We start from the raw sequence: 21046 nt of genomic DNA, 5'->3' as shown, positions 1-21046 counted from the left end.
GAGTGTACGGCCGTACACTCATAGAAGAAACATATAAAAAGGGTTTTTTACGGTCCTATCTAGCATGCATTAAGTGCTTACGATCCTAGGTTTTAACATAAAGTGAGTTTGAGGCCAAAACATGCACCAACACAAGGGTTTACGGCCGTAAACTCTTGATGTTCATGCATTATATGATGTTTCAAGGGTTGGAATCAAGTGTTTATCAAGCCTAACTAGAAGATAGAAGAGATACTTACACTTTTGGAGGTTCCTCGTGAGTTCATGACCCAAGAACAAGTGTGTGTTCTTAGTGTTCTTGGTGAAAGATGATGAACTTGAAGATCTAACCCAAAAAGATAATTTCATGGATGAAATCATGGATCTTCACTAGATAAAGCAATGCATCAACTAATCAATGGAAGGAATACTTACATTTTTGAAGATCAAGGTGAAAACTCTTGATCATAGTTGAGATAGATTCGAGGTCTTGAGTTGGAAGTGGGAAAAAGTGGTGAAAAAATGAGGGAATATCATATATGAGGGAGGAGTTCACGACCAGCCAATGCTTTACAGCCGTAAACTTCAATACTTGGAGTTTTCCGGCTTGTATGCTACACACTAAACTATAGAATATACTTCCTAACACTCTAACCTTGAAGGTACTAGGCTTAGAACACTCAAACAGACCCTAAACAATGCTAAAAGATAGCAGAAACGAGTCTGACTTTGATTGAATTAAATGGTTGTACAAGATAGAAATTTCGGGTTGTCACATCATCCCCCCATTAGAAGGAATTTTGTCCCGAAATTAGAGTTTAAGAAAGTACAAATAATATAAGTAAAAAGATGAGGATATTTCATTTTCATTTGATCCTCATTCTCCCAAGTGAATTTAGGTCCCCTCTTGGCATTCCATCATACCATCACTATCGGGATATGACTTTGCTTCGTTTGCTTGACCTCTCGGTCCATGATCTCTACTGGTTCTTCCACGAAGTTGAGGATCTTGTTGATGTCGATCTCGTCGAGTGGGATTACAAGAGTCTCATCGGATAGACACTTTTTAAAGTTCGAGACGTGGAAAGTAGGGTGTACGTTACTAAGTTCATGATGTAGTTTAAGTTTGTAAGCTACAGGGCGATCCTAGCGATAATCTCAAAAGTCCCTACGTATCTTGGATTTAGCTTTCCACACTTTCCGAAGCGTATCAAGCCCTTCCAGGGTGAGACCTTCAAAATAACATGGTCACCAACCTGGAATTCCAAAGGTTTCCTTCTATTGTCTGCGTAGCTTTTCTGTCGGTCTCTAGAGGCTTTCAATCGTTCACGAATTTGAACGATCTTCTCTATTGTTTCCCGAATGATCTTCAGACCTGCGAGAGCACTATCAAGAACTCATCCTTTATCTAACTGGGTGTCACCCACCTCAGCCCAGCACAGAGGGGATCTGCACTTCCAGCCGTAGAGGGCTTCAAATGGAGCAGCCTTTATGCTTGTTTGATAGCTGTTATTGTAGGAAAACTCAACAAGAGGTAGATGAGTATCCCATGCCTTCCCAAAGTCTATCACACAGGCTCGCAACATATCTTCCAAAGTTTGGATAGTCCTCTCACTTTGTCCAGTTTGCGGATGATAGGCTGTACTCATTTCCAGCCTAGTTCCTAGGGAACTTTGTAGCGACTGCCAGAACCTTGAAGTGAATCTACTATATCTATCAGAGATAATGGATATAGGAACACCATGCAGTCGTACGATCTCCCTAATGTATTTTCTCATTAGCTTCTCCATCTTGTTAATTTCTTTCATAGACAGGAAGTGTGCAGACTTTGTTAACCGGTCTACGATCACCCAAATGGTATCGAGACCACCCGTTATCTTAGGCAACTTGGTTATGAAGTTCATCGCGATCCGCTCCCACTTCCATTTTGGTATCTCCAGTTGTTGTAGTAAACCTGAGGGTTTCTGGTATTCGACCTTAACCTTGGCTCAAGTAAGACACTTACTCACGAAGGTAGCAATCTCTGCTTTCATGTTAGGCCACCAGTATAGCTTTTTGAGGTCAAGATACATCTTATTTCAACCTGGATGGACCGAATATCGAGTGTTGTGTGCTTCAGTCATGAACAAGTCTCTGAATCCACTGTACTTCGGTGTCTAGATCCGGTCCATGAGATATAAGGCTCCGCCACCCTTGACTTCCAAGTTCTTATCCATCCCTCTTAAGGATTCACCCGCCACATTTTCAGGTTTCAAGGCTTCTAGTTGAGCCTCCTTAATTTGTGTGGACAGATGCGAATGGATAATCATACTCAATGATTTGACTCTACGACCAGATTATTCTTTCAGACTTAGGGCGTCAGCTACTACGTTGGCTTTACTGGGATGATAACGAATTTCGCATTCGTAGTCATTGAGTAGCTCGACCCACCGTCGTTGTCTCATATTGAGCTCCTTCTAGTTGAATATATGTTGCAGGCTTTTGTGGTCTGTAAAGATATTGCTTTTTGTACCATACAGGTGGTGTCTCCCGATCTTCAAAGCAAATACCATTGCTCCTAACTCGAGATCGTGTGTGGTGTAGTTGACTTGGTGTGTCTTTAGCTGTCTTGAGGCATAGGCGATAACCTTACCTCGCTGCATAAGAACACAGTGGAGTCCTTGGTTTGATGCATCACAATAAACTATGAAGTCTTGTATCCCTTCTGGGAGGGATAGTATCGGTACGGTGCATAAGGCTCGTTTTAGCGTTTGGAATGTTTTTTCTTGTTTCTCTTCCCAGTCAAAGGCCATGCCTTTCTGGGTCAATTTAGTGAGCTGTTTCGCGATCCTAGAGAAGTTCACAATGAACTTGCGATAGTAGCCAGCTAGGCCTAGAAATTGACGAATTTCTGTAGGCGTCTTCGGTGCTGACTAGTTCTCAATGGCCTTAATTTTGGAAGGTTCCACGTGAATTCCTTCTTCGCTAACCACATGACCCAAGAATTCGACTCTTTGGATCCAAAATTCGCACTTTGAGAACTTTGTGTACAGCTTCTCTACCGTAGTGTTTTGAAGATCTGTCGTAGGTGTTTACTATGCTCCTCCTTACTACGAGAGTAGATAAGTATGTCATCGATGAATACAATTATGAACTGATCCAAGTAAGGACGGCACACCTTATTCATTAATTCCATGAATACTGCAGGCGCATTAGTCAATCCGAATGGCATCACTAGAAACTCGTAGTGCCCATAACGAGTTCGGAAGGTTGTCTTCGGAACATCCTTCTCTAGCACTCGTAACTGGTGATACCCGAATCTCAGATCAATTTTTGAAAAGTAATTTGCCCCTTGTAGTTTGTCAAATAAGTCGTCTATGCGAGGCAGAGGGTAACGATTCTTGATGGTAAGCTTGTTTAGTTCTCTATAGTCGATGCACATACGGAACGATCCGTCTTTCTTCTTCACGATTAAGACCAGTGCTCCCCAAGGTGAGAAGCTTGGTCTAATAAAGCCCTTGCTGAGCAGTTTGTTAAGTTGACTGGATAGCTCATGCATCTTAGCTGGTGCTAGACGTTGGGGCGATTTGGATACTGGGGTAGCCCCTGGAAGTAAGTTGATTCTGAACTCGACTTGGCGTTGTGGAGCAAATCCCGTTAGTTCTTCTAGAAAGATGTCAGGAAAGTTGCGTACTTCTGGGATGTTCCTTATGTTTTTCGTCTCTTGGCTCATATCGACAACATGAGCAAGGAATGCATGACATTCCTTTCGTAAGTACTTCTGGGCTTGTATACTCGAGATGATACGAAGGTACGTGCCGGGCTTGTCACTATAGATAACTAGAGTTTCGTTAGATGGTAGATTAAGACGAACGGTTTTTTCATAGCACATAATGTAAGCACGATGAAGTCTCAACCAATCCATGCTGATTATGACGTTGAAACTTTTAATGGAGACCAACATGAAGTCGATTGGAAAGGAATGGCTATTTAGGTTTAGAGTACATCCTATGTATATACAACTAGTTCTCTTAGTTTTTCCGTTAGCCATTTCTACAGTGAATGATTCTTTTAGTGTACGTGATTGTTGTTTAAATAAGTGAGCAAATTTATGGTTCACGAAACTCCTCTCTACTCCACTATCAGACACTATGCATGCAAAAGAGTTATCGAGGTGGAATGTACCAGTGAACACTGTAGGGTCCGCTACCACCTCCTCGTGACCTATAGCCAAAACTCTCCCTATGCCGCCCGCGCTCCCTGTCTTCGGGAAGTTCCTTTTGTAGTGACCCACCTCGCCACATCCATAGCAAGCCTGGCCCACACCAGCGCCGAGGACTTGGTTGATTGGCCTTGCCAGAGATTTGCGGAAACGGGCAGTATGCCCCTTCCTATCGCAGTTGGAGCACTGCATTACCCGGCAGGGTCCATTATGGTTGAAGCTGCACTTGTCGCATTTGGGAAAACTTCCAGCATACTGCTTCGTCGGCCCAGTAGCAGTAGGTGTTGTCGCAGCATGACCAGCCACGACCTGCTTCTTTTTGCCAGAGCTCTGCGCTGCTTTGTTCTTCTTGTTACCCCAGAACTTCCACTTGTTGTCAGTGGCTTTGGAAGGTTCTAGGATGGCCAGGGTTGTTGTTGTTGACCGGGGGGGCGGACTCCATGATCTACGAGCCGCTATGCCAGTCGTTTGGCATTCTAGAAGGTAGTGGGGTTTGAAGCTAAGACATTCCCCTGGAATGGAGGCATCAGCCCCCAAATGTACCTCTCAACTTTCTTTCCCTCAGTTGGGACCATTCCCGGACATCGTGCCACCAGATCGCTGAATCTGGCAGTGTAGGCAACTACATCGGATCCCTTCATGGTTAGGCTCCATAGTTCCTGTTCAAGTTTCTAAACCTCGCCCCTCAGGCAGTACTCTTCAATCATGAGCTCCTTCAGAGCTTCCCAGCCCATAACATTAGCCACTATTAGAGTTAGTGACTTGTAACAACGTGAATTTTCAAAACAATTTTTCATCTTCCAAACAACATAAAACTCATACAATATTTTCAAATCTCATGTTCGTCAAATATCATCATAATAAAAACATATCCCAAGATCAAAAATACAATTCTCTGTCAGTGTGTACGGATCATCCCGGCGCCTTCCCACAATCATCACTGGTACCTGAAACACATATCACACAACACAGTAAGCATAAATGCTTAGTGAGTTCCCCAAAATACCACATACAATACATACGCCACTCAAGGCCATAGCTCTATCGGACCTTCTGATCCATGTGTCTTAGGGGACTATTGTCCCAACCCTGGTAGACCTTCCGGTCCTACCCATAATGACCTTCCGGTCCTCATCATCTTGACCTTCCGGTCCATATACTGTTGACCTTCCGGTCCATATCATAATGACCTTCTGGTCCATACCATACTACTCATAACATAACATAGCACATACATATCATATAACAGCATACATCGCATTCTACACATAACACATAAGACCTTCCGGGCACACGTAATTACCACTATAGGTAAAGTATAGTGAGAAGACTCACCGCGTATGAAGTCGGATAAACTCTCGTGCTCAAATATACCGACCTAGCCTCCTCCTATCAATAGGATAACATTTCTAATCAAAATCCTCTTATGTTCTCATCTATGATAATGGGTAGAAGACCATTCTACCCCTCTCTAACCTCTCTTGAATCAGCTTGACGAAAACCCAAGGTCAACGGAAGTCAACTGTAGTCAACGGTCAAACTTTGACCAGACTTGTCGAGTGCACATGGGTGACTTGGGGAGTCTAAGTGTGTCTTTTGAATCCTTCTAAGGTCTCACACGACTCGTCGAGTGAACCTTCCACTCAACGGGTTACCACTGGTCATGAATCGCAGGGCAACCCCGACTCGACTCATCGAGTTCCCTTATGGACTCAGCGAGTTCCTTCCATGGCAACACCCAAATGACCTTCTAATGTCAGATCTATTTCTCTAACTTATAGATCTGACCTAACAATACCCAATAATCACGTAAAGTTCGGACCTTTACACTCATTAAACGTCCATAATGCTTCTTTTGGTGAAATAGCCTCTAAAATGGAAACCTAGGTTCATATCTCTAATGGAATAGCATAAAGTAGGGTATATAGGACTCTCTGGACCTCTTAACATCCAGATCTAAGAAGAAATCCACCTTGGGATCTCATATACTTCGAATCAAAGCTAAAGAAGGCATAAGAAAACCTCAGATTCAAGTAGATCACCAAATACACAAGATTGAGCACAGATTTATACCTCTAGCAGCCTCTTCTGATCAAATGGTGGTAGATCTGAGCTCCTCAACCCTCCTAGCTTGCCCTCCTTCCTTCTTTCTTTCAAAATCACACTTAAAATGATGAAAATGGCTTATTCTCTCTCTCTCTCTCTCTCTCTCTCTCTCACAACGCTCTCAGGTGCTCTGGTACTCTCAAGGGTGAAGGTGGCTGCAAATGAAGGCCATAAGGTCCTTTAAATAGGGCACAGGCCCGAAGATTTAGGGTTTCTGTCCACAGCACGGACTCATCGAGTCTACTAGTCGACTTGTTGACTCCATTCATTAAATCCAGTCAGCAATCGCGATCCTACTCGACGAGTTTAAGCGCCAACTCGTTGAGTTGCTCTTCTTGACACAAAATAATTAATTAAAATGGGATACCTAGAATTCCGGATGTTACAATTCTCCCCCACTAGAATCAGACTTGGCCTTCGAAGTCTCGCTCTACAAACAACTCTGGATGCTGCTCCCGCATCTCCAACTCCAGCTCCCAAGTCAGTTCGGACTCTCTCCGATGTTGCCACTGGACCTGAACTAGGGACACCTCCTAGTTCCTCAGAAACTTGATCCTCCGATCCAGGATCGTGATCGGCTTCTCAACATAATTCAGGCTCGCATCCACCTAAATATCCTCTAGTGGCACAACCGCCGACTCGTCGGCTATAAACTTCCTCAACTGAGACACGTGGAAGGTATCATGTATCTGGCTCAACTCCGCTGGTAGCTCTAAACGATACGCTAACCTGACCACCCTCGCGGTCACTTTGAAAGGACCGATGTACTGGGGCCCCAATTTTCCCCTCTTCCTGAATCGGATCACACATTTCCAAGGAGATACCTTCAGGAGTACCAAGTCTCTGACCTGAAACTCAAGCTCAGATTGTCGCCTATCCGCATAACTCTTCTGGCGACTCTGAGCTGTCAGCAATCTCTATCTGACCTACTGTATCTGCTTAGTCGTCTGAAGCACTATCTCAGTGCTTCCAATTACTTGCTGCCCTAGCTCTCCCCAGCATATGGGGGTCCGACACCTCCGCCCATACAACAACTCGAAGGGAGGCATACCAATACTCGAATGGTGGATGTTGTTATAGGAAAACTCAGCTAATGGTAGGTATGTGTCCCAACTTCCTCCGAAGTCTAAAACACATGCTCGAAGCATGTCCTCGAGCGTCTGAATCGTCCACTCACTCTGTCCGTCCGTCTGTGGGTGGTATGTGGTGCTGAAATGCAACCTCGTACCCAACTCCTCATGGAATCTCTTCCAGAATCTGGAAGTGTGATGAGTTGAAAAACTCTTTGATCGTATAGATCTTACATAGGTTGATCAGAATAAAGCAAACAAAAATATAAAACAAGAGAATGAATCAATAATGAGCTGAATGATTCAATAGATTCACGCCTCAGCAGAGCTCGATAAAGAACTTCCACTGTATAGGCTTTTTTTGTTACAATCGATAAAAACTATATTCGCTATGAATGATCGACTAAAAGCTACGTACAAAGATGCATGCAAGCATCTATAAATACTAAACCCTAATTAATAAATCACGGATGGACAGGCCCAATCCAGATACAAAATTGGACTAAGGACAGAGCCCAAGACGCAACACATAATGGACCCTACAATCTCCCCCATTGCGTCAATTGGGGCGAGACTCTACTTTGGCTTACTGGAGCCTACTGCATTAACCTTCTTCGTGGTATCGAACAGACAAGGAATGATGGCAAGAATAGTTTGTCTGAAACGAATATACCAGTGGATCATGTCATTGAAGTACTTCTTATCATCTTTAGAATTTAGCTTACACCGATTGATGATCCCCAGAACATGCTCCAAACACAAAGTGGTATAAAGATGCTTGTCAGCCAAGGTGAACAGACATTTTTGGCCTTCATTCCTGGTGAACATAACTGAGTTTCGCTTTGGATCGATCCTCCCCATCTGCATTTTATTCAGATCACTTGCAGAACCGACTGGGGAGATGGTGGGCTTCTTCCTGAATACACCAACAATTTCCTGATCCATCTTAGCAACCTCCATGATATAACAAACCAACATCCTCTTGAAGTGATCTATGATCGGCCCATATTCAGCTTCATTGGTGAGGAGGATGTTATGCAGGATGATCTAATCGTGATGATTCAGGTTAGGAAGATCAGCGAGAGAAATGGCATGTTCGGCTTTATCTAACCCCCTCAAAACTTTGAATCTGACGTTCGTGAAGTTACCCTCCCTAAAGGGTTTGAGGACCCGAACGTTGACGATCTTCTGTGCACTCCACGTCTGATACTGAGGCTGAGCAACCCTCAGATAGAAATCAATAAGTTCCCTATCGACCTTCGGGTGAGGATGAGGGACTTCAGCAATGTGGGGAAATGCATGAAATATAAATGCCTTTCGGGTCAAGGGCATGTCGAACTGAAAGTCAACAGAATTAGCCCTATCCAAAGAGATCATAGGTTCAAGCCAGAGGATACTGGGGGACTCAATAGCTTCTTTGATAAGCTTCTCAAGAGTCCATGGAGGGAATAGAGTTTTTCGACTTTCAAGGAGATCATGAGCCTCCTTCATCCTCCTTTCATTTGCTTCGACCTCCCTAGCAATCCGAGCACTCATGTCTTGTTCCTTGTCCCTGGCCTGTTTCTTCAAAATATCAGCAATGGTTTCTTTGTCATCGTCTCTATCACTGTCATCAAGAACCTTTTTGCCTTTGTCTTGAGCACCCGAACCTGATGCATGACCAGTTGGTGGTGGTTCGGTTGCTTTAGTTGGAGCTGATGAAAAAGTAGGAGGTGATTGAGATTGAGCTGTGGAAATAGGAGGAGGTTGAGTACTGCTCTTTGAAGCTCCTTCTCCCCCTTGTTTTGGATGGACCACTGGCTTAGGAAGCCCCTCAATTTTGATGAGCAAGGCAAGGGCAGGAGCAAGTTTCTCAGCAAGAGTTCGCCTCACTGAGTAATTGAGAATTGGGTCATGCGCTTCAATGATGTTCGAGAGGGCTCCGTGGACATCTGAAACACAACTCTTAATCACCGCACGCTCAGACCGAAGAGAATCAACCTCCTTCTCAGCTTGGGAAAGTTGAAGACTCTTGGTTTTAAGCGCAGTTGTTTTGTGTGCAAGCGCATCCATCACAGAATTTTCTGTGGCAAGGTCTTCTTGGAGCTTGGTCAAGCGATCCTCAACGGCTGCCTGGAAGGATTTGTTGTCAGCTTCAAGGGTCTGACGAAGACTGGCAAAGTGGTGCTTTTCTATTTCAAAGGAAGTAGCCAGCTTCTCAACAACCAAATCAACTTTCGCTGCATTAGATTCAGCTGCCCCTACACAGACTCCAAAAAGATGTTAGCATCTCGAAATAGTTTTTTGACTTTTTTGGTCGCAGCAGCACAAGCCTTTGTTGATGCATCTATAGCAACAGTAGCAGAGTTGATGGAGGCTTCGTGTGCCTTGGTGAAAGTATCGACCATCCCCTAAATGGCAGCTTCAGTGATATGGGACCGAGAGGAGGAGGAAGAAGCGATGAGATTATCAATCTTCTCATGAAGTTCCTTGATGTGCTTTTTGGTGACAGGAGCATCATCATCATCATCGCTCTGAACATGGTAGGGACTGTAGTAAACAGAATTGAATGTCATATCTTCCCCTCCTAGAAATGTCTCGGTTTCGGCTGAGTGATTTGGAGATGAAGGCGATGGTGGAGTTTCGGTTGTGGGAGTAGGTTCAACTGAGGAAGCGGGTTCGGTTGTATGTGTGTGTTCGGGTGCTGAAGTACGATCCCCCGTATCAGATACGTTGGTTCGAACTCTAGTGGTTGTTTTTGTAGCATCTAAGAAAATGGGAGGTGGTACAGGAATAGAAGTGGGTGGAATAACAATAGAGGAAATTATGGGGGAATGGAAATAGAGATAGTGATAGGTGGAGAAGAGACAGGTTCGGTTGTGATTGGTACCTCATGTGAAGGCGAACGGGGAGGAGACTCTCCTCGAACCGACTCCTCTGAGTCTGAACTTTCATCCTCTGATTCGCTTGAGGAAGAAGCAAGAACGAGTTTTCTTCTAGGCTGGGTTTTCCTCTTCTTCGGTGGAGGTGATTGGGTTGCCTTTGTTGGTTTTCTCTTTTTAGGAGTAGGGCCTTTCGCCCCTTTGACTACTTTCTTGTCTTTCCCTTTCTCAGGTTTCTTGCCCCTGGTAACAGGTTTGTCTGCATCGTTGATGGACTGAAGCATCTCTGGAGTCAGCTCTTTGGGACCTGAAGGAAGAAACTCCTTGTAAGTCTTGACGATGCAACTCTCCCCTGATACACAAGCATACATGGACTCAGGAATTGAGCCGACAAAGAGAAACTTGGAAGGATCAGTGACTATGATCTTTGTAGTATGGAAGACGCTAATCGAGGAGAGTGGAGAAGTGGCCACTATGGAGACATGATACTTGTCCATTGCCCATTTGGTGACGAGCGTCCAGAACCTGGCAAAGAAGATTTCAGTGTGTCGAGAAGTAGAGGCGAGGCTTTGGATTAACTACTGCCATAGAACTGAGCCATAGTCGAGGTTGATCCCATTGTACAACCCATAAAGAATCGTCATGAACAGACGACTGGCCCCATCAGAACCTGCACTCCTCTCTGATAAACCTTTGAATAGTATCGTGAAAAATCCATTCCATTGAGGAGGAAGACACGAGTTCTTGAACTTCATGACAGTGGTAAGGATTTCAGTGTAACCCATGTTGTAAAACATGGAGAATAATTAACCCACAGAGATCGAATCAGGGTTAACCCGCGACTCATCAGGTTCAAACCCTAGAAGCGAGCAAAATCGCTGCTTTGAGATGGAGGTTTTGGTATCAAGAACGTCGAAGTAGATGCAATCAACAAATTTATCATAGTGGGCTGTGGAGAAAATCTGGGATAGACATTCCATAGGCACAGTTTCGACCTTGGACAGTGCGAGAACCAGTGGAGAGTATTTGAGACACTCCACTATGGGATACATAAAATCATCATAGGAAACAGGGGTGAGATCAATAACCAAACTTTGATGGGGTCTGATTGGCAGAATGTTGGAGGTTTCATGAACAGAGGAGGAATCTGCCATTGTTGAGTGCTTCGAAGAAGAAGATGAACAGTGGAAGAAAATCATCTTTGTTTGCTCTCAGAAATTTGGGTGCAGTAAAGAGGTAAAACAACTAGAGTTTAACCCTTTATACCGTGTATAGAGGTGAGAGAAAAATTCGCCCCCAAATCCTCTTGAAATGCGAATCAGTTCCTGAGTTGATTGAAGCGTGACAGTTGGCAACCCCGATGATTACGCATGAGAGAGAAAAACATTTTCGTTTAGCACGCCTTCCCACCAAATCCCCTTTTTGAATTCTTGAAACCTTTAATCTTCCAGTTGAGTCATCATCTTATCTTTAAAATGAGCTGTCGTCATTTAAATAAAAACAAACACTTAGAAAAACCACAACATTCCCTTGTTGAGTAAATCAGTAAAAAACCGAAGCTACATAAAGGAGAGTAGCTTATAGAGAACCGAACCAGACTTTTGGAAAATCAAAAAGATTTTCGTGCATAAAGTGTCAAAGATGAGGAAATAAAGCAACATCTATATGGAAATTTGTGATGTCAATATAGACACGAAACAGTGGATCTCGGGCACGAATCTCTTCCTTTAAAGTCAAGAGAGACTTTAAAGTGTCTGTGTGGATTCCCGTTGAATTACGATCAAGCACTTGTTAAGAAGTGTTGAAAGGCATCTTTTGATGAGGCTTAGAAGGGTGGCTTTCACTTCAGTTCAGAATTCTAGATCTTGACATAAGATAGAAACCGAATGAAGTACTTGTGAGACCGATGTGGTCTGTTGAACAAGTAGGTTTGGACAATATTTAGTGACTTGTTGGAAGTGTTTGGTGTGAAATCTCAGAAAACAATTTAAAACTGGATTCTATGGGAAGAAATGTTATGGTGTGTAACAATTTCATAAGAATCACACAAAAGGAAAATAGAGATTTCATGGTACAACCACTTGAGTGATTTCGTTAATTCATGGGTGAAGGCTAGAGCAAATTTAATTGTTCACCGTCAATTCATAGTAGGTATTGAATTTTGGGTTTCACTTAGCACGTAGTGACACGAAGCTAAGATCATAAACACAGAGATTGTGTAACCATAAACCTCAGTGGTTATTTCTGAGAGTCTCAAGGGTTACATTTATGAATTGAAATATGATGGAGAAAAATGTTTGAGGTGTTGTAAAGAAACCAAAGTACCTCTGCTATAAAAGGAATGACCAAGCAGAAAACTCTTAACTCATATGAGAAAAGCGTAAGGTAGCTCATGATTAGAATAAATTTAGCAGCCTAATTGGGAAGACGAGGTTTGTTTATACCAAGTCAATAAGGCTTTATTCAAAATCAGTTGATGCTTTGGACAACATGCAGCAGCATGCTTCTAGGGACACTTAGCTAGTATAAAGTGTGAGAATGATACCTGCCCCATCGATATTCCATAAACTGTTAATCATAAACAGAAGAAGAGACAAAAAGAAAGAAAATATTTTTGGAATTTTTGATATTTTTGTAAAGAGAAAAACAAAACAAACCAAACAATAAAAATTTTGAACCGAACCAGAAATGGACCGAACGCTCAGTTCATTTCGGTTCCTAAAAGAAATATTTTTGGATTGTTGGAAAACAATTGTACAAAAATATACAACTAAAGACATCACCTTTTTTTGAGATGAGTGAAAACAAGTGCAGTGGGACCGAACCCAAAATAGACCGAGAGTTCGGTTCATTTCGGTTCTCGTGTGAACCGAGCCCGAAATAGACCGAGCGTTCGGTTCATTTCGCTTTCAACTTTTAGTTTTAAGAAGGTGTTTTTGGAACTAACTCTGATTCCATCATACCTAGGCCTTGTAGGATTTTATTGAAACTTGCTTCAGGAAGGGCTTTGGTGAAGATATCGGCCAGTTGATCAGTGGTTCGAATGAAGTGAATTTCGACGTTTCCATCTTCCACATGATCCTTAATAAAGTGATACCTCAGTGCTATATGCTTGGTCTTGGAATGTTGCACTGGGTTATGACAGATCCTAATTGCACTTTCTGAGTCGCAATATAGTGGGATCTTTTTCATATTGAGTCCATAATCCTGGAGTTGGCTTTGGATCCAAATCATTTTTGATGTGCAGGAGGCGGCTACAATATACTCTGCTTCGGCTGTAGATAGAGAAACACTTGTTTGTTTCTTCGATTGCCAACTAACCAACTTCCCGTCTAGGAATTGGCAGACTCTTGTGGTGCTTTTTCGGTCTAGACCACATCCTCCTAAGTCTGCATTTGAGTAGGCTTGAACGAAGAAACCTAAGTTTGAGGGATACCAGAGACCGAGAGAGGTGGTTCGCTTCAAATACCGGAATATATTCTTCACTGCCAGCATGTGTGGTTCATGAGGATTTGCTTGAAACCTGGCACAAAAGCACACTGAAAACATTATATCGAGCCTGCTAGCTGTGAGGTACATCAGGGAACCAATCATTTGACGATATAGCGTCATGTCGACTGCCGGTTTTTCAAAAGAAGGTGTGAGCTTGGTGCCGAACGCCATAGGGACTTTGACCTTTGAGTCTCCCATCATACCGAATTTGTCAAGGAGAGTCTTTGTGTATGCTTCCTGTTTGATAAAGATGCCTTTGGGTCCCTGTCTGATATTTAAACCAAGAAAAAAAATAATCGGACCCATTGAGCTCATTTCAAATTTAGTCTCCATCAACTTCCTGAATTCAGCTGTTAGGCTAGGATTCATGGAGCCGAAGATGATATCATCGACATAGATTTGAACGATCATAAGGTGGTTACCTTCCTTTTTACGAAAGAAAGTTGGGTCAGCCAAACCTTGTTTGAATTTAGACATCTTTAGAAACTTAGTTAATGTTTCATACCATTCCCTAGGAGCTTGTTTCAGACCATAAACTGCCTTATCCAAGATGTAGCAGTGATTTGGATGCTTTTCATTTACAAAACCTGGAGGTTGCTCCACGTATACGGTTTCTTCAAGTTCCTCATTCAGAAAGGCACACTTCACATCCATCTGGTAGACCTCAAAGTTCTTGTGTGCAGCATAGGCAAGAAATATTCGAACGCATTCCAACCTTGCAACCGGAGTGAATGTCTCTTCGTAATCGATTCCTTCTTCCTGGCAATATCCTTTCACCACAAGCCGAGCCTTATTCCGGATCACATTTCCCTCATTGTCCATTTTGTTTCTGAACACCCATTTGAGACCGACAACCGAGGCATCTTTTGGTGTTGGAATGAGTCTCCAGACCTTATTTCTTTCGAACTCATTGAGTTCGTCTTGCATTTCCTGAACCCAATCAGAATGATCGAGAGCAGTATTGACGATCTTCGGCTCTATTTTGGAAATGAATGAATTGAACATGCAGAATTCTACTTTGGAGAATAAAGCTTTGCCTTCAGTTGTGATCGAGTTAGAACCTTTTCTGATACATCACCCACTATTTGAGATACAGGATGATCTCTGGTCCATTTGGTGAGAGGAGGATAATTTGGATCATAAGAGGTATCCAATTCAGCATTTACCACTTCTTTGAACTGTGATTGAATATCATCATCATAATGCATATTGGAATTCTCCCCCTCGACAGATGATGAAACATTTGGATGTGAACCAAAAAATCCTTCTTCTACTGGGCTTTCGGGCTGTGCCGGACTTTCGGTTGCTATAGGACTTTCGGGTGCAACTGGGATTTCGGTTGCTACAGGACTTTCGGGTTGTTCCGGACTTTCAGTTCTGACAAAGATTGGATTCTTCCCCTTGCAATGAGCATTATCGTTGATTGAAATCGATGGAACCTCCTCCTGGAAATGTGAGTCCTGTCGATCTGAAGAGAATTGATTCTCCCCCTCGACTGAAGTATTGCTCTGAGGAGGTTCGTTTCGAACTGGTTCTCCTTCTCCCATATGTTTGGCTGCGTCTTCGATAATCTTCTTAAGGTGATCTATCTTGTTGTCTGCTGTCGTGGCCTTAGAGTGAGTAGCCTTCTCAGGTTCATCAAATAAATCCATGAACTGGTCAAAGAAATTGGCGATTGAGGTTGTGACTTGACCTGTTTGAGAGAAAATCTCTCCAATTGCTTCTTCGGTAGACTTCAACTTCTTGACGTAATTGTCATCAAACGTTACATAATAGGTTTCTTCAATTCGTTTAGAACGCTTATTCAAAACCCTGTACGCCTTTGAAGTAAGAGAATATCCCAAAAAGACGCCTTCATCTGCTTTGACATCAAATTTGTTACGATGCACTTTGGAGTTGAAAATGAAGCACCTCGAACCAAACACATGAAAGAACTTGACATTCGCCTTCCTGTTGTTAATAATCTCATAGGGGGTGAGAGAGAAATGCTTGTTGAGATAAGATCTGTTTTGAGTGAAACAAGTTGTAGCAATGGCGTCTGCCCAGAAATATAGAGGAAGTGAGGCAAAACTCAGCATGGTTCGGGCCGCCTCACACAGGGATCGGTTTCGCCTTTCGACGATTCCGTTCTGTTGAGGTGTATATGGGGCTGAGAAATTGTGACTGGTGCCTTTTTCTGCTAAGAAATCTTCGAATTCTTTGTTCTTGAATTCCCGTCCATTGTCGCTCATGATGTTTCGAATGACTTTTCTCAGTCGCACTTCAACCTGCTTGATAAAGATCTTCAGCTTGGGAGTCGCCTCAGGTTTTGTGCTTTAGAAAGAATACCCAAGTAAATCGTGAGAAGTCATCAACAATAACAAGGAGGTACTTGTTACCGCCAATGCTCTCGATTGATGATGGACCACATAAGTCGATGTGAAGCAACTCAAGTGGTTCAACGACTTTGGTTTTTATGATTGTTGGGTGACTTTGGCGACTTTTCTTCCCCATTTCACATGCAGCACATAATTGTTCTCGATCGAACTTAAGCAGTGGAAGTCCCCGAACATGACCACTGATGACAAGCTTGTTGATGTCTTTTAAGTTGAGTTGTGAGAGCCTTCTGTGCCACAACCAACTTTCGTCTGAATGGGCTTTGGACAATATACAAATGGCTGGATTCCCTTTGATTGGATTGAGATTCAGAGGGAACATTTCACCTTTTCGTTCTGACTTGAGAATAACCTTGTTGGATTTCTTCTCTATTATCTCTGAACCTTCGTCATCGAACGAAACTTTGAGACCTGTACCTCCCACCAGTTGAGACACACTGATGAGGTTATGCTGCAACCCCTCTATATAAGCAACCTTCCTGATTGTAAAGTCTCCATTGGTTATCATCCCATAACCCTTTATCGTTCCATAGGAGTTGTTACCAAACTTAACGTTACCACCGTTTTGAAGGGACCGAAACTCCCTTAGCTCTTCCTTCCTTCCTGTCATGTGACGTGAGCAGCCACTGTCTATGTACCATTCTTCGTCGAACTACTCGTCACTTATAACCTGCAAACATTAAGCATATTTAGGAACCCAAAGTTTATTGGGTCCTCGTGAGCCTTTTACAGAAACAGGAATAGTAAGAGAAGCATCAACAAGATAAGTTCGTTTTATTAATGTTGTTTCATCTTTCCTCTTAATAGTAAACACTTTGATTTTATTGGAGTTAGATTCAAGTGTTTTGGATTTAGGTTCAGGAGTTTGGACTTTAGCTTGCTTTCGGTCTTCATTTGCTGAGGAAATCTTCCTTTTTCCCTTCAAATCCTTCGTCGATTGTGAGCTTGGTGTAGGACGAGAATTAGGATTAGAAGAAGAATGAGAACGAGAAGAATTAGAGGAATAGAAGTTAGAATGAGAATCTTTCCTGACTTGAGGTTCGAAATGACCCTTTTGGTTGTGACCATTTGAGGGACCGAACCTGGACCTTCGGTTGCTGTTTGTTGATGGACCAAAACTGGCTTTTCGGTTGTTGTGGGTTGCTGGACCGAAATTGGGTCTTCTGTTGTAAAATCTTGATGGACTAAACTCTGGTCTTTGTTTGTTGTTGTTTGGTGGACCGAAACCAGGCTTTCGATTGTTGTTACTTTTAGGACCGAACCTATCCTTCCGGTGTTGTTCTTTCTGTGGCCCGAAAGTCTTCTTTTGGTTCTTTTGATCCAATGGACCGAAGCTCCTTTTACTCTTATCTTCTTCTCCTTTTGGCTTGGAGTTTCTATCAAAGTGAGTATAGTGAGGATTTTGGGAGCGCCAAAATTGCTTTCGCTCTGAGAGATTTTTCTTGTATCTCAGATTTCTCTGCTGCTTTTGATTTTTCACCTGTTTCGGTTGTCTGTGAATATTTGCCTTTTGTTTTGGCTTCTGAACAACTAGTTCACATTTCATGGAAGAGGTTTCGCTTGTTGAGGAGACGCATTCTACCGGAACGTCTTCTGTGCCACTAGAACTGGGCATGTTAAAGTTGGTAGGTTTATTGAGTGGTTCTGCCACATATCTACCTTTGACCTTCCATGATGTTCGCTCCGATAAACCAACTGTTTCGTCTGCGTTGTCTATCGGTGCAGACCAGAAAAACTCATCACAACCATCTACATTATCTTCATTCACCAATGCAGAGAGTTCGGTTGTCTGATGTTCGGTTACTCCTGTGACCTTATAAACCTGATTGGGAGTGGTTCTTACCTTTTGATAAACAACGGCCTTCTCTTTAAGGATTGGGGACTTATTTTTGGACAGACGAGCGAATTCCACAAAATTTTTGTAACGACCCGTGTCCGGTATGGTAATTCCTTGGTATTTATTTTGAAGTTTTGCAAGAGGGACTCAGCGAGTTCATAGCCTGACTCGCTGAGTAGGGTCGGGATTTCGAGCACGTGATTAGCTGGCGACTCGGCGAGTCCATATTCTGGACTCGGCGAGTCTGCCCGTCTGGGAGAAACCCTAAATCCCCGGGTTGCCCACTATTTAAGCCACCTTATAGCCCCCAATCCCGCCTCCTTCACCCTCTAAAGCTGTGAGAAAACCCTAATTCGTTCTTGAGCGATTCTAAGTGATTTTGTGTGCTAATTGTGAAGGCTTGAAGAAGGAGAAGAAGAAAGGAGCAAGGAGAAGGATTGTAGAGCAGAGATTCAAGGGAAAGCAACAGCTCTTTGAGGTATTCTTCAGATTTCCTTCCCTTTTATGCTTTGAAACCCTTTCTAGATCTTGTTTATGCCTTTCTAAAGCCTTATGTTGATATGGAAGCTCTCTTATGCCGAGATAACCTTAGATCTGTTCATTTAGGAGTTGTAGAGCCCAGATCTATTGCCTTTATGGAGCTATTTTGCACATTAACCCTAGATCTACCCCTTTTAAGCATCTTTTAGCATTTATTCCCTTGTTCATGCGTTTGTACACGTAAAGTTGGAAACTTTACGTGGTAAATCAGCTTATTGGACTCAGATCTATCATTTGTATGTTCTGGATTTTATCAGAATCGAGTGTAGAATAGTTGCATGACGGTGACTCGGCGAGTCTAGTCGCGAGTCCCCGATTTCTTCCTTTCGAGCGGTATCGAGTGGGACCAGTGAGTAAGGGAGTGGACTCAGCGAGTTTGAAGGTAGACTCAGTAATCGGGGGACTCGGCGAGTTGTTCATACAACTCGGCGAGTCCAAGGCAATCTTCTTAAGCTCAAGAACAACTCGTCGAGTTGTTCATAGGACTCGACGAGTCGGATGAAGATTGTCTGAGTTCTTGGATCGGGAGAGTACTCGTCGAGTCGATGCCATACTCGACGAGTAGCAGCGAGTTGAGTCGAGGAGTGAGAATAGGGACTCGGCGAGTTGGCGGCCCAACTCGGCGAGTCAGGTCAACTATGGGTTGACTTTGACCGAGAGTTGACTTTGTCTGAGAGTTGACTTTGACCAAGGGTAAAAGAGTCATTTTACCCAGTGCAGTGTTTAGTATTTGATTGAGTGTGTTTATGGACTTGTAGCCGGGGAGATACCGGAGCAGCAGCAGCTAGCTTCCAGAGCCATACACTCAGCAGCCAGTTCACGAGGTGAGTTTCCCTTCAGTAGGAACGGGTCTACGGCCGCAATGCCGGCCCATGTAATTATCAGTAGTTCTGGTCTTTAGTCTGATGCAGTAGCTAGAGTGCTTGATGTCTTTGTGATTCAAGCATATTCGTGTATGTGTTCCGGACTTCGCTCCGATGCAGTATGCAGTATGTGTGATTATAATAGTTGTTATCTGTTATGCTATGTCATGATCAGTCAGTTCCGGACTTCGGTCCGATGCAGTTAGTTCCGGACTTCGGCCCGATGCAGTTAGTTCCGGACTTCGGCCCGATGCAGTTAGTTCCGGACTTCGGCCCGATGCAGTTAGTTCCGGACTCTGGTCCGATGCAGGGGACAAGGTCCCAGTCAGTTCCGGACTTCGGTCCGATGCAGCTAGTTCCAGACCTCGGTCTGATGCAGCGGGCAAGGCCCAGTATGTGATTTATATGTATTGTATGGTATGTGGTAGTTTGGGGGAGCTCATTAAGCTTCGTGCTTACAGTTTCAGTTTTGGTTTCAGGTACTTCCGCTTGTAGAGGGAAGAGCTCGGGATGATGGCATCGCACACACCACAGCTTCAGCTTTTATCCTGGGAGTTGATTTGGTTCTTGATTTTTATATGACATGGATATGATACAGTTTTCCGCACAGTGTTTTTATTATTATTTTGAGATACATCATGTATGGTTTATGATATGACACTCAGATTATGGTTTTTGGTTATGTTGAAAAACGAAATTTTTGGGTCGTATTTTTGGGTCGTTTCAAGTTGGTATCAGAGCCCTGGTTTGAGGGATTCGGATACACTTCCGGGTGTATCTGAACTCAAACTAAGGGGGAAATAAAAAGATTTTTAAAAGAAAAATGTTTCTAAAAGAATTTTGAAAGCACTTAGAAAGAAAGAAAATTTTTAAAACGAGATAAGGGTGTGGTGCATGCGATCAGCCGAGCTCAAGTAAGTACTCCCAAATTACCAATACAAGTTTTATTATTATGATTAATTGTTCCAGCTTCAGTAGAACAGCATGCTGGTATAGGACTAAGGATCTAGGAGGATGCCTTATGTGCCTGCTTTATGTGTTACAGCTTTATGAGTATTGCATGCTAGTATTGAGCAGATAGCAGTAGGATAGCCTGTTTAGGTTATGCCTGATAGTGTGATCTTAGCATTGTATGCTAGTACAGTTTCTCGTTTTGAGAATAGTTTTGCCTGAATATGTTTCCTTTATCCGAATGCTGCTTGCTTCGTGCTTTGTGGGAGTTCTGAGTGATGGAAGTTAGCCATTAGGTGAACACGTCACACCACATGTGATCAGGGTTGAATAATCCCAGAGTGCTGGAACTGGCCCTATTGCGCAGCTCTTGTTTGAGTCCAACCGTTATAGGGACGGGTCCTTTACTTGAAGGATTATCTAACCTTCGTCACATGTGATGGTGTTCAGGTGGTGGTTAATTAGCATTATAAGGAGACTCTCAGCAGCTGAGGACTAGTTGAGTTGAGTCTGAGATTTCCCTAAGGGCAAGCCTAGGATGAGAGTAGCAAAGAACAGTAGTAGTAAAAGTGACTTGGTGGAGCCAAAGCAGTTCTTGAAGAAAGTACGGATAGATGTGGAAGGTAGTATGGGCCCGTACTACTGAAAGCAGAGGATCCGTACTCGAATCAAGAAAGGCTGAGACAAGACCAGGAAGCTAGTTGTAGTATCAATGATCCCTTGAGATATTTCCGTTTTCTGATGTAGTTGTGATGTGTTTCAGAATGGTGG

At 43.2% G+C, this 21046-nt stretch overlaps 1 long non-coding RNA gene across 1 annotated transcript; it reads left to right on the top strand.

The window, feature by feature from the left end:
- Window positions 1–18268: 18268 nt before the first annotated feature.
- LOC145100485 (uncharacterized) lies at window positions 18269–20021 on the top strand. Its single transcript, XR_013705071.1, has 3 exons — window positions 18269–18399; window positions 19220–19285; window positions 19804–20021. It is a non-coding gene; the product is annotated as an uncharacterized LOC145100485 (long non-coding RNA).
- The last annotated feature ends 1025 nt before the right edge of the window (window positions 20022–21046 follow it).

This window comes from Lactuca serriola, chromosome 4 (assembly GCF_051521515.1).
Source record: "Lactuca serriola cultivar US96UC23 chromosome 4, Lser_US96UC23_V15, whole genome shotgun sequence".
In the NCBI taxonomy this organism is placed as follows: Eukaryota; Viridiplantae; Streptophyta; class Magnoliopsida; order Asterales; family Asteraceae; genus Lactuca; species Lactuca serriola.
This window is presented reverse-complemented; position numbering and strand designations above follow the sequence as displayed.